Consider the following 11,992-nt stretch of genomic DNA (forward strand, 5'->3'; position numbering starts at 1 on the left):
ATGTCATAATAATGTAAAGCATGACGGTGTTATGAAGCGATACTTATCAGCTAATTAATGAGTGAGCAAGCAAGGTGACTATTTCCTCAGTTCTATAATTAAAATATCATGAATGAGAAAATCAGTTGACTAATTGGACCTTATTTATTTTTTTAATAAAGCCTTCCGTATTTTTGCATGTTTTTTTTTATTTTAATATATATTTTAAATGCCTTCTTATCCAAATACAAATAAAATAAATACATAAATACACATAAATTCAGATAAATTAAACAATGACTGCTCTTTAATGGTGTTATCCATCGGTAAATGTATAGAAGATCTTTGTGTTGTACACGGACAGAACCGACGCCAGCAGCCTCTGCACTCATACCCGGGCAGTATTTCGGATACTGCTGCTGTGTAAGCATTCAGCAAACTTTCATCAGCTTCATCCACTCCACAGGACAAGGAGCTCTCGGGGATGCTAGCACCTGTTCATTTGTAGAAAGTTTTTTGGAGGCCTAATCAATGAAATAATAGTACTATTAAAGAGAGGGCTACAGGAGCGTAAGGTGACAGGAACCGAGACTGACAGGTAGGTGCACTCTTTAAACAGAAGTTACTAACAGAGTAGTAAACTTTACTTGCAGTCTTCATTTAGTTGTGGAAATGTTAGCTTTGCAGTTAAAGTTCAAGTACGTAGTTGTCAGACGGCCACTTGTCCAGGTCCTCAAATGCAACGCGAGCCGGTTAAATAGGCTTGGTGGCGGGAAGGAGGCAGCAGGTGAGAGCTGCTGTCACCGTGTCTCTGTTGTGAAAGACCGGAGCACTTTAGTTGCAACAACGCAGGTCACAGAGGGGGCCAACCTGACCATCTTGTACATGTACGTGAGTTTTATATGCGGATAGCTGTCTCAGGGTCCGGGCAGAGGCTCAGGCAGACGAGGAGGGCACCCAGGTGTGCTTAGTTAGCCTAACAGGTCCTCTTTACCGAAGCAAGTCACACAGAAGTATGAAAAGGGCAAAAGGTGATGTCAAGTGTCTATAAAATGTCTATTTTTTTTAAAAAAGGTAGTGCGTTTCTAAACGCGCACTTGACCTGTTTCTGCCTCTTTAACTTGCTCACACAGCGATACAAACATTTCTGTTTAGGCTCTGACTTGGATAAATACAGCACACCTGAGCAGTGAAGGAGTCACGCAACACTCGCATAACAAGAGAGAACGACAGATGATATCAATGCCTGCACTCACTGCAAATGTATAATTACACAGTCCAGAATGAGGAGTCTGTGTAGGGATTTCAGCCAATGCATTCAAATAGTTAAATAAGATCCGCAAACATCCTCCAGCCCTTTGCTTGTATATAAGGCAAATTAAAGGAAAAATGGTGATAAAGTGTCTTTAGTAAGTTGTTTCAGCTTTGAGACACATTGGCATTGATGCTCCCAAGAAGTGGAACACCATTCTTCCAAAAGATGTTCCATAATTTAGTGTTTTCATGACACCCATAGGTCCTTAAATCGTTTTACATTGAGGGTCCCATACAGCCCACTTTGATCTTAAGTGGGCCGAACCACTGACACACCCCTTTCAGTCAGTGTAAAGACCTTTAATTACACATTGAATCCCTAAGATATTTAAATGTAAGACAAAGAAGTGCAATTTCAACAACAGAGCATACATTTTTGACTTTTAACTGTATTTTCATAACTTTTCCTTCTGATAAATACATCTCTCATAGCCATTCTTACTAAAATAAAGTAATGAAGTAATAGGCATACAGAGCTGCCTGAACTTTTTCATGAATTTTCACATTTATTTCTTATGATTTACGTGTGAGGAGCTGTGCTGACACATTTCCTTGATTTATTACAGCAGTATTTATTTTCTACAGGTTTAAACTCGGGGATTAAATGTGTAGAAAAAGTGAGATGCATGTTTGAACTTTTAATTCTTTTTCTATATATTAAGATATCTGAGGTAAAGGAGGGTTTCACTAGTCTGGCCCACTTAAGATCACAGTGAGCTGTGTGTGCCTTTGCTGGTCCATAGTGAAAAAACAATAACACTTCTGTCATTATTTATCATTTATTTAATTACTTTGGTGTAATATGGATGTCTTTATCCTTATCTTTAGTAGGAAAAGCTGTAAAACCCATGAAAATACAGTTAAAATTTCATGCCCTCCTTCACATTGCCGAAAGCTATCCAGTGGGCCAGATTCATGTCTTCTTTGTCGGGCCAATTCTGGCCTTAGGTTTGACACCCCTGCCTAAAATCATTCAGTGCCACCTCCTGCCATACGGATGGTGGTCTTGTCATCCCATCAAGACAGAACAGTTTTATTATGGGATGTTGAAACGGCTTCTCTCGTCTCGTCAATCAAACCAACCCTCAAGAGTAAAAAAGGAAAAAAATGCATTGAACTTCACAGAGTGAAACTATGCAGCTCAGCCTCAGCTCTTGTTCCCACTTGCTGTACGTTATCTCCCCGTCTTCCGCTTCTTTCTCTCACCCACATGCGTGCACACATGACAAACCCCGGTGTTGGATAGGAGGCCTGAGGGCAGCAGAACAAAGCTCACTACCCTCTACACTGTAAATCTAACCTCAGCTGACCCGGCCTCTGCATACCACAAAAAGCATACACGCGATACCTCCATTATGTGTCCTTTCACTGCAGATGCACTCTGCAGGCTTCATGTCTGCACTGCTCACACACGCCTGTCACATCGCACACATTCTGCTGTAATAGCTGTCATTATCTTTGTAGCCTGTGAGGAGGGTTTATAGCTTTATGCTTAGCATTATGCAAGGCATTTGCACATAAGTGATTTTTTTTTTTTTTTTTTTTTTTTTTTTTAGTGGCCAATTGATTTTAATGGTTTGACAGTAAAATCAAAATGAGCCTCTATCTGCTGACAAAGTCCAGGTCAGGTTTTGACATCTGTTATTGTTGTCATTGGATGTCACATCAATCATGAGTGTGAACTCTTATTTAATATACATCTGACTATAAAAACGTGTTAACCTTTTTATGGTTTTTCTTATTTTCTCACAGGTGATATGTGATTGATACATAAGACTGGTAGCAATATCTGGGGATTTTTCTTTTTCTTTCAGACACATGAAACAGTTTTGCTAAAATTTGTTAGGGATAGTTATTCAGTCCTTACTGAAACAATGTAACACAATTTAGGTTAAAAAACCAACTTGTCCTGTTGTCACGTATTACTTGTTTATGCATGGTTCAACTTCTTGTTCTAAACCTGCTGCCAACAGGAAAAAGCTCCCTCTGGTGGACAAACCATTAATAACATGGTTGAAGGGTGTTTCTTTTTTTGCTTTTAAAATTTTCATTCATCCGCTGGTAAATGAAAATTTATCAGAAAAAAAGCATTAAAATGTTCAGTTTCCAGTGAGCCAAGAAGCTAGACTTTCAGACTGGCCTGGATGCTTTGGCTGTGACTACATCCTGTTTGCGGCAGGCAGCCAGTCAGAATAAAGGTGACTCAAAAGGAGTGGCGATGGTGCGAAAACTGCTTTTTTTTTTTTTTTTAGACAGTAGATGCATTTGTTCAACACAGAGAAGATGTGATTAGAGTCACCCTTGCAGTTTCAGTCAGACTTCCTGTACAACTGTTGCTTGATCAGTATAACTGTGGACTTCACACATTGTTATTATACAACAAGCTGAGGCTCTTTTTTTTTACCCGCCGCATATGTGTAGCTTTTCAACACACTGAGTCTGTTACTGCACAAAGCACCTGTTTGATTCTTGTTGATGTGAAAGTTGAGGTTTTTCTGAAGGAGATGCACAGCTGATTGGGTATAAAAATCCAACTCCAGCTAGTTCTGTAAAGCCTTTCCATTAATGCACCCTGACTGGTGTTAGCAGTATGGCTTGCACATTTTCCATAGCACTGCTCAGTGGTTGCTATTTGCAGTTATAAGTGCAGTTGATTACAGTACACGTACTATAACATATTCAGTTACATTTGTATGAAGAAAAACCACATTAACTCCAAAAACTGAGTTAAAAAAAGCAGTTATGCTTTAACACTATAATTTGCGTAGAGAAGATTATGATTCCTCGTATCTCCTGCCTGGACCTTGACCTCCTCACTCCTCTGGCTTAAATTTGGCTACAGCTGCTTTCACTTTTAACATGCTCAAACTTGCAGGCAACTCTGTAGCATCACACACTGTTTGATATTATCAAACCCTGGCTCCCACTGAGTGTACCTTTTTACTCTATGGTGTCACTTATGTACGTGCTGTCACATAAGTTGATATTGTTTTATGCTCTGCTGATGAGAAAGTCCTTGTGCTTTGCAGATCCACATGCTCTCAGCAGCTGATAACCTTAAATATTTATGAACAAATTGTTTTTTTCCTTTTAGTTTCCTTTTGTATCATGTTGTGTTGTTATTTGTTAAGTTTCTCATCTAATTACTTGGAGGATGTTCCGTTAGTTACTAAACTAGTAGGACGTGGATGGGAGTCATATGACACGAATACCTTTAACTGACATAAAATCAGTCATGCTCTTCTCCCTCGGGGCTGATCTAGTAACAGACAGGACACATTTGTACAGCTGCCTGGGCGTAGAAATTGAAATAACTAAAGAGAACGTGGCTGGTCTCTCAAATGTGAGGTTTTGATGCCATTTACCTTATTTGTTTAATCTTTTTTTTTTGTGTTCTGTATCTCAACTTGATTTTATGTTATTTTTATTGCATTTAATTCTCCTTACTCTAGTGCACAGCATTTTGTGACCCCTTGTTTGTGAAAGGTGTTTTATAAATAAACAACACTTACATATATTTGGTTATATATGGGCATTTGATGGGATGTTGTAAGTTACTATTTTTCAGGGTAGCTAATCAGAATGAAGTTGCTTAACAGCAGAGGAGCCAAAATGGCTAGTTTCAGGCTTTGGAAGCATTGACGAGCTGCATCTACATCAAGTATAAGAAAATGTATTGTGGTGGGAAACACTACACACCCCATAGTTCAATATTGTCACAATACGTATAACATATTGCAATTTATCGCCTGTTATCAACTGCAAATTATGTCCTCAAAGTTGAACCTTGTCAATATCCATTTTATCCAATAAAATTATGCTTTGTTGCAAAATGAGATTGTGAAACATACCAACCTTTATGGAAAAGATATATATAAATCTTATAAATTTTGTATCTGTCTTGTGTGAAATTTGTATGAAAAGCATACAAGAGTGAAAACAGATATAAAATCCCTTGAAAAATTATATAAATGAAACTTGTATGTTTTGGATACTTACTAAAACAATATGTGAAAGTAATGAGAAAGTGGCCACTTTCATGAGTAAATCATATGAGCCTTATATGATTCACTATATGAACCAAGCCAAATCTGATGCAAGTCTTTTATAAGTTTTTTGTATTTCTTTTCCATATGGGAACACTGTCGCTGAAACCTGCCATAAATGTTGCCATAAGACAAAGTCAGCCTGCTAAGTCAAATTGGCAATTACAAGCAATCTGTTTCTGATAATAAAGCAATTAAGTTTGATAATTGGCCGACAATCACGTTTGCTGGTGTCTACATAGACAGAAATTCACATTTCACAGTTACAATTACACTGAGCAACCTTCCTGTTCTATAGGAGTATAACCGGAATACAACCAGATGGCAACCAGTTGATCCGAGTCCCCTAAAGTTGTGCTTTAAGACTCATTCAGACTAATGGCAACATGTTGGCAGTCTGTCTGCATTTATAAATTAGATGGCAATTATTTGCAAACCTTTGATAATCTCTTTGAGAGTCCAAGGGTTGCTGTCCTATTTTCACTTGTGTGACTGAGTCATTACCTTGCTCTGAATAAGGAGATCGTTTTGTCACGCTAAATGTGTCCAGTGTTGTTTTTTAGTTGAGCTGATTTAGTGTCGGTTCGTTTGGCTAACGTTATCCAAGGATCTGAGCATGTGGTGAGCCTTTGCGTTCATAATATTCACAGAATAATTTATTTAAAAAAAATATTGATATCAACATTTGGTGTCTCTGTAATGATACAATATCGCCACACAAAACACTTTATGGTTTTTTCCAACCCCTACGGATCATGCAGAGGTACTGTAATAGACCTCAAGACTAGAACTATGTAATTAAAAATAAGCATAATGGGTCCTGTTTAACTTTTAATTTGCCAGGTCAGAAGTAAGTGTTTATCTTAATTGCTAGTTCCAGAATGACATTTAATTATAAAATATAATAAATTTAGTTTAATATTTAATTATGCAACGATTGTAGATGTAATTAAGCTGTAACTGATCTCGGCAGCATCCAGTCCCACGCTTTGTCACTGAATATCTGTGTGTATGTGTCAAAGAAACACCTGCTTAATGATGTAACAAATTCACTGCTTGGACTGAAATCTCTACACGGGGTCTTGTTGACGTGTTTAAACTAATGATGTTTGCATTGAATCGGTCATCGCTGCTCAGAGAGGGCATGGCTGCGGAGGACTGGATGGGTAAAATAGATTAAGAGGAAGCTGTTGTCAGTACTGGCTCGATGCCGAGCGAGCAGTTAGTGCAGGAACAGTGCCAGATGTGTTCAGTGCCAGCTCCCTGACAGGATGTTAGAGTCTACATGGGTGTTGTGCCACCTTCCTGCATGAGTAATAAAAAATCTCAGTAAATACTTGATGACTCAGAGTAGCGCAAGGTATAGTTTAGACTGCACGTCCGAGTCGGTAATTAAGAATGGCAGGTGGGGATAAGATACCGGAGGCAGTGAGCCAGAAGTTTTCTGCAGGGAGGTGTTTCAAGTCAGCTTGATTGTTCAGCCGTTTCTCAGCTCACGGACAACAAAGCTTGTTGAATTTGAATTGTTCCATTTCTTTTTTCAATCATATGACTTTTATAGTGACTGGTGCTAAAGGGTAACACTGATCATCGCAAACAGAAAAAGCAGAATTGGTGTGAAAGTATTTAGTAGCAAAAGTGCGTCACGTCTTAGTCTAATGTGCCAGAAATGAGGAACACATGAAGAGGGCACAGTGTTCAACTGAAATGCATTTTTTTTTCTTCAGTAATCATGGGGTATGCAGTTTGTTGTTAGTCTGGTTCTCATATACTGTCCCGGTGCTGTAACATACTCCACTGCTAACAGATTAATGTTAGCATAAGACAGGGCTAGGTGTGAGGGATGTTGAAAGTGAGTTGAATTTGGGCTCTTTATTATGCTTGTTAGTAACAAAGTACTAATGCCAATGTATAAGATGTTAGTCAGCAAAGGTAGGAGTCACTGTGGTTGTCTAAGTTGGTAAGTGTCCTGCAAAAGTTTGGACAGTAGCACAAATTGTGTTTCACTTTCACTACACTTTGCTGTTCAGCACTTGAAGTACATCAGCTTTTCCTTGTCCACCCGCTTTTTAAGAATTGACCATGCAGAAAACACCTTTGACAACCCAGGACCAGTATGGTGACAATCTGCACACTTTCCAACATGGTGGAGGGCTATGTCATAAGACCCGGAATCTAATTAATGTTAATTGACATTTTTAGGTTCATGGCCAGGAAAGTCCTCAGATGTTAATCTGATTGAGAATCTGTGGTCAGTCCTTGAAAAGTCGATGGAGAACCAGAAGCCCACAAATTGCGATCAACTTGGAGCGCTGTAGGGAAATGATTGCGATCAATCAGGGTTTGGCCCAGAAGCTGATATTCAGCATGCCAGAGTTGCACAGGTTATGAAGAAGGGTCAACACTGTAAACACTGACTCTTTGGAAAAATTCCATTTATTTAAAAGTTTTTATAATCTTTATAATCTAAAAAACAATCTAAATCCAAATGACTAACTATTAATTCAGCCCATAAATAACAGAAATATTAAACATGAACATGCTTTAATCAGTTCTATTCATAGGGAGGAGACTGATTTACTATAGCATATGTTCCAAAACCCACTAAAGATATGTATGTGCGTGTGACAGCAATAGAGAGTATTGGGTTTGCTGTAGTGTCTCCTATAGCAAAGATAGAATGGTTTCAATTCTCCAAACCCCTCATAGTGTTTCCTCTTCCTCACTGTCTGCCAGAGAAAGTGTTGCCCTCCCGTGTTGTATCACATGACCCCCAACTGCAGCTTAGCTCTGTCCAGAGGGGAGTATATATGCTAGTTGGCTCAGGCTCTTTCTGCTCCATCCTCTCAACCAAAAAGTCCAAGTGTGTGAGCTTTGCTGCTGAATTCTATAGCTTAATTTCATTTAAATTAAATTACATTTTAATGTAGTTTACGTGAAACTTGTATCAGGAGTATAATTACATTTTTAGGTTGTATGTATATAAAAACTAAAGGCTTCTATTGTCAGTGTGTCAGAGTCTGTATAAATGATGCAGTTCAAAACACTTGTTTGGTGAGTGGTGACATTTTGACTGCATCAGTCGGGGGAGTCTGCATGAAAGAAAGGCTTTACTGTTGACAGTATAAAGCATGAATCAGCACTGACTCTGCTTTAAAAGGACAGGAGAAGCAGCGTTTCTATTCAGCCTGACGAATCCCAGTTAATTATGAGCTTATGTAAAAACACAGAGTTATTAAATGGGAAGATTTATGTACGAAAGTTAAGTGCTACAACAACATTTTAGCTCATTTTTTCTGCTTACTTTTACATTCTGCTATTTAATTGTTTGTGCCTAAATGGATCAAAAGATTTGTTCCATTGGAGTCAGAAGTATTAACTTGATATACAATTTCATCCACAATGCTAACTTCCATTACATAAAACAAAAAATAAACTTTTTTCAAAACACTACCCAAAAATGATAGCTGCCTAAACTTGTGGTCAATCAGATGTTCAACTCACCAGTTAGTCACTATCTCAGAATGTTTGAGTGAGCGTTCTCGGGTCATAAGTCAAATTTTATAAACGATTAAGAGTATTTAGCCATTCTAGCATTTCTAAGAAGATTTCAATAGGGTTAGCAGTAGAGCTACTTTGAACCAGACGCTGTCATCACTGTGCTAATAAATCACTGTGGAAAATGTCCAGGCTAGCAGGAATGATTTTGTTGTGTAACGTCCTAGTTTTGTGTTGGCATGCGAATATTTGCTAACAGCTAATTTGAATAAGTATGTTACTTTTTCATGTATTTGGTTACAATGTCAGTTAAAATATCTGACCTAGTGATTTTAAAAAGACAAATTTCTGTCAGCTGTAAAAGTTAAAGGTGTTTCTGTTTCAGGCAGTCATTAATTTGGTAACTTGAAGGTACAGTGTGTAAAAAAAATAAAATAAAAATAAATCACTATTAGATGTCAGTAGATTGCATTCAGCTTCAGTTCTGTTTTCTTACTGCTCCTAATTAGAGTGTGTTGTCCTAGTTACGGTGGCCGCTGTAGGACAAAAAACTAGAAATGTGATTTTTAGGATAAGCCTAATATTAGCTTAGCTGGTATAATGCTAGCTTATAACCAGTTGCTGCTGTTTTTAACTGGCTTGTTGTTAGCTCTTTATAAGGCGTACTACGTATGTACCCAGTCTCTAGATACATAAATAAAATGCTATTGGTACAGCAGGGACCAGTGTATTCAAGATGGTGGTGCAACATGGCGGCTTCCACAAACCAGAGCCCGCTCCAATGCATTTTTAATGGATTAATTCCAAGTTCATAACAATGCATCAATTTGTTGAAAGATGTAATTACACACTAAACAAAGTATATTTACGAGTACAATATCCAGTTTTTCTTTAGAATAATCTCAAAAAATTCTAACTATACCTTCAAATCAACTTAAATTGACTGTCATTGGGTAGTGAACAGCAAACCTCTTTTGTTTATACTAGTAGCTTCTGTAGTTGGTCCTCTCACCTCAGTTAGGCACAAGAACTGCTGCTCTTGTGCATTTGTGGTGTTATAAGTGGCCTCTGTGCTCGGCTGTGTGTGCGCAGTTTATTTCTGGCCGTTCCCGCACCCTCTAGAGACTGGGTGGTGGTTGTGTGACTTTATATGCCAGGGTGAGGGCCACAGCCATAAACTAGCTTCTCCCTATTGCGTAACAAAAATGTAAAGTCCCCTGGGATGGTGCGATGTTGCCCTCTGGCACTTTACATTTTTTTTTGTCAATAGAAAAATGAGTGGCTAACTGTTTCAAGCCCCTGACACCAAAGCATGAAAGATTCATGTCGATAAATAATTGACCTTCCCGTGGCTATTTATCACTTAAAAGCTGCCAGACTGTTGAGTGTGTGTATTTGTTTACAATTCACGCCTATGAGCTTGTATGTGGTTAGTGTGTGTTACTTTTCTGTTGCAGTGTCCACAGTTACATACGGGGTCTGTTTTCTCAGAGACAAAGGAGTTGTTTGTCGGGCGCATGCAGGCAAAAAGAATAGCCTGGTGTTCCTCCTCTGACACTGTAGGCTCCAGTCAGCTACTTTACTAGGTGGTGGGTGGACTGTGTCCTCATGTGTCTGTGTGAATCGCATTTTATTCATTCATACTGCCTTCTCCTGCAGAGGGCCCCTCTGGCATTCCTACCCCAGCCCCCAGACCTGGTCTGGAAAAATGCCAAGTCATGTCAAACATTGGAAGTTGCTTCCGGTAGTAGACTGCTCTAGGTATTGATTCAGCGGGGAAGAAGCTCATGCTTCTGTTTTGGAGTTCCATTAAATCCTTTCTGATAGATCCAGAATTGTGCTCATTAGTATTTTTGCAGAGTCATTAAAGAAAATCTAATTCGTCTGACCGCGTGCGGTGTTTTGCAATCAGGGAATGTTAACTCAGTTCAGGTTGGTGCCAGCACTCTGTTTGGTCATGTATGTGAGTGGGTGGATTTGTTGGAAAGAGTTTGACTTCAGCTTCACCTTAGAAGATGTTTCATTTTCAGTGAAATAGACTGAGTGGTAATAAATGTGTTTTAAATTTGCCATTACATAAATCAAGTCAACCACAAAGTTGTCATTAAGTATTATGTTTTCAAAATTAAAACATAAGGCTAATGCTAATTCTTAATGTAAAGGTTTATTATTACCCACAAATGTAAAATCTTGGCCCACATATAATTCCTCGTCATAGCTATAGTGATGAATTACAGTGGAGAGAGAGAGAGTGAGCTAGAGAGAGACCTAGGTTGATGGTGGTGTCAAGGTTTGGATCCTTGGGTGGTAGAAATGTGTGGAAAGATCAGAAGTGACCACGTCAGAGGGACAGCTTAGGTTGGAGACAAAGTTAAACAGTTAAGGCTGAGATGGTTTGGACATGTGCAGAGGAGGGACAGGGGATATTGGCCAGAGGATGTTAAATATGGAGCTGCCTGGAGAGTACTAGGAGTAGGGTGAGATGGAGCCAGATGATCCGCTGTGACGACCACTAAAGGGAGCAGCCAATAGAAGAACTGTGGAACCAGCTCTAGACGGGACACAGGGCAGCGTAATGATGCAAAAACGAACTCTGAAATAAATTACTTGTTAGTTATGAAAGAACCTTTGTTTCATGCTGTATACCTAGAAATTTTTAAGTAAGTAATGAAGTAATTTTCTGAGTTTTCACAACTCGGCTAACAACTATTTCTGGCATTGCTACATTAGGGAGCTCTGAGGGTACACAAACATCCACGGTGCTAGTGCTAGTAACATTTCATGCAAATATAGCACATCTGCATTGAAGCAACATTCAGACTCTTTGTAATGCTTAATGAAGTCAAAACTTGTTAAAGCATATCCCATTTTTTGTTTGTTTATATATATGTTTTAGGCTACTTCAGTAAGGAAGAAACTCCAAGGTCTGGTTTCGTCAATGGATGGAGATGAAATCATGTAGGGACGCGCTAACCCTGCAGTGCCACAGAGTTGTAGCTCAGCATAATCTCACCTCAATGGATTGGGGCCCTCGTCTGTATGCGTTTGACCTTCTTTCGTCAACTTGAGAGAAGGATCTACAACGACAGAGCCAACACTGGAAAGAAAACCGTGTTTCTGTGGGTCAAATAGTGCAGGTAAGAAACTTCAGTGCA

At 38.9% G+C, this 11,992-nt stretch overlaps 1 protein-coding gene across 2 annotated transcripts in view; it reads left to right on the forward strand.

Annotated features, from left to right (window-relative positions):
* Nucleotides 1-333: 333 nt before the first annotated feature.
* tnk2b (tyrosine kinase, non-receptor, 2b) overlaps nucleotides 334-11,992 on the forward strand; it is a 55,463-nt gene continuing 43,804 nt past the window's right edge. Inside the window, exons 1-2 of one of the 2 annotated variants that reach the window (XM_085140268.1) lie at nucleotides 334-577; nucleotides 11,734-11,974. The gene's annotated coding sequence lies outside the window, so the exon portion shown is untranslated. The other variant, XM_085140269.1, reaches the window with a different exon arrangement.

The sequence above is a fragment of the Neolamprologus multifasciatus genome, chromosome 18 (assembly GCF_963576455.1).
Source record: "Neolamprologus multifasciatus chromosome 18, fNeoMul1.2, whole genome shotgun sequence".
In the NCBI taxonomy this organism is placed as follows: Eukaryota; Metazoa; Chordata; class Actinopteri; order Cichliformes; family Cichlidae; genus Neolamprologus; species Neolamprologus multifasciatus.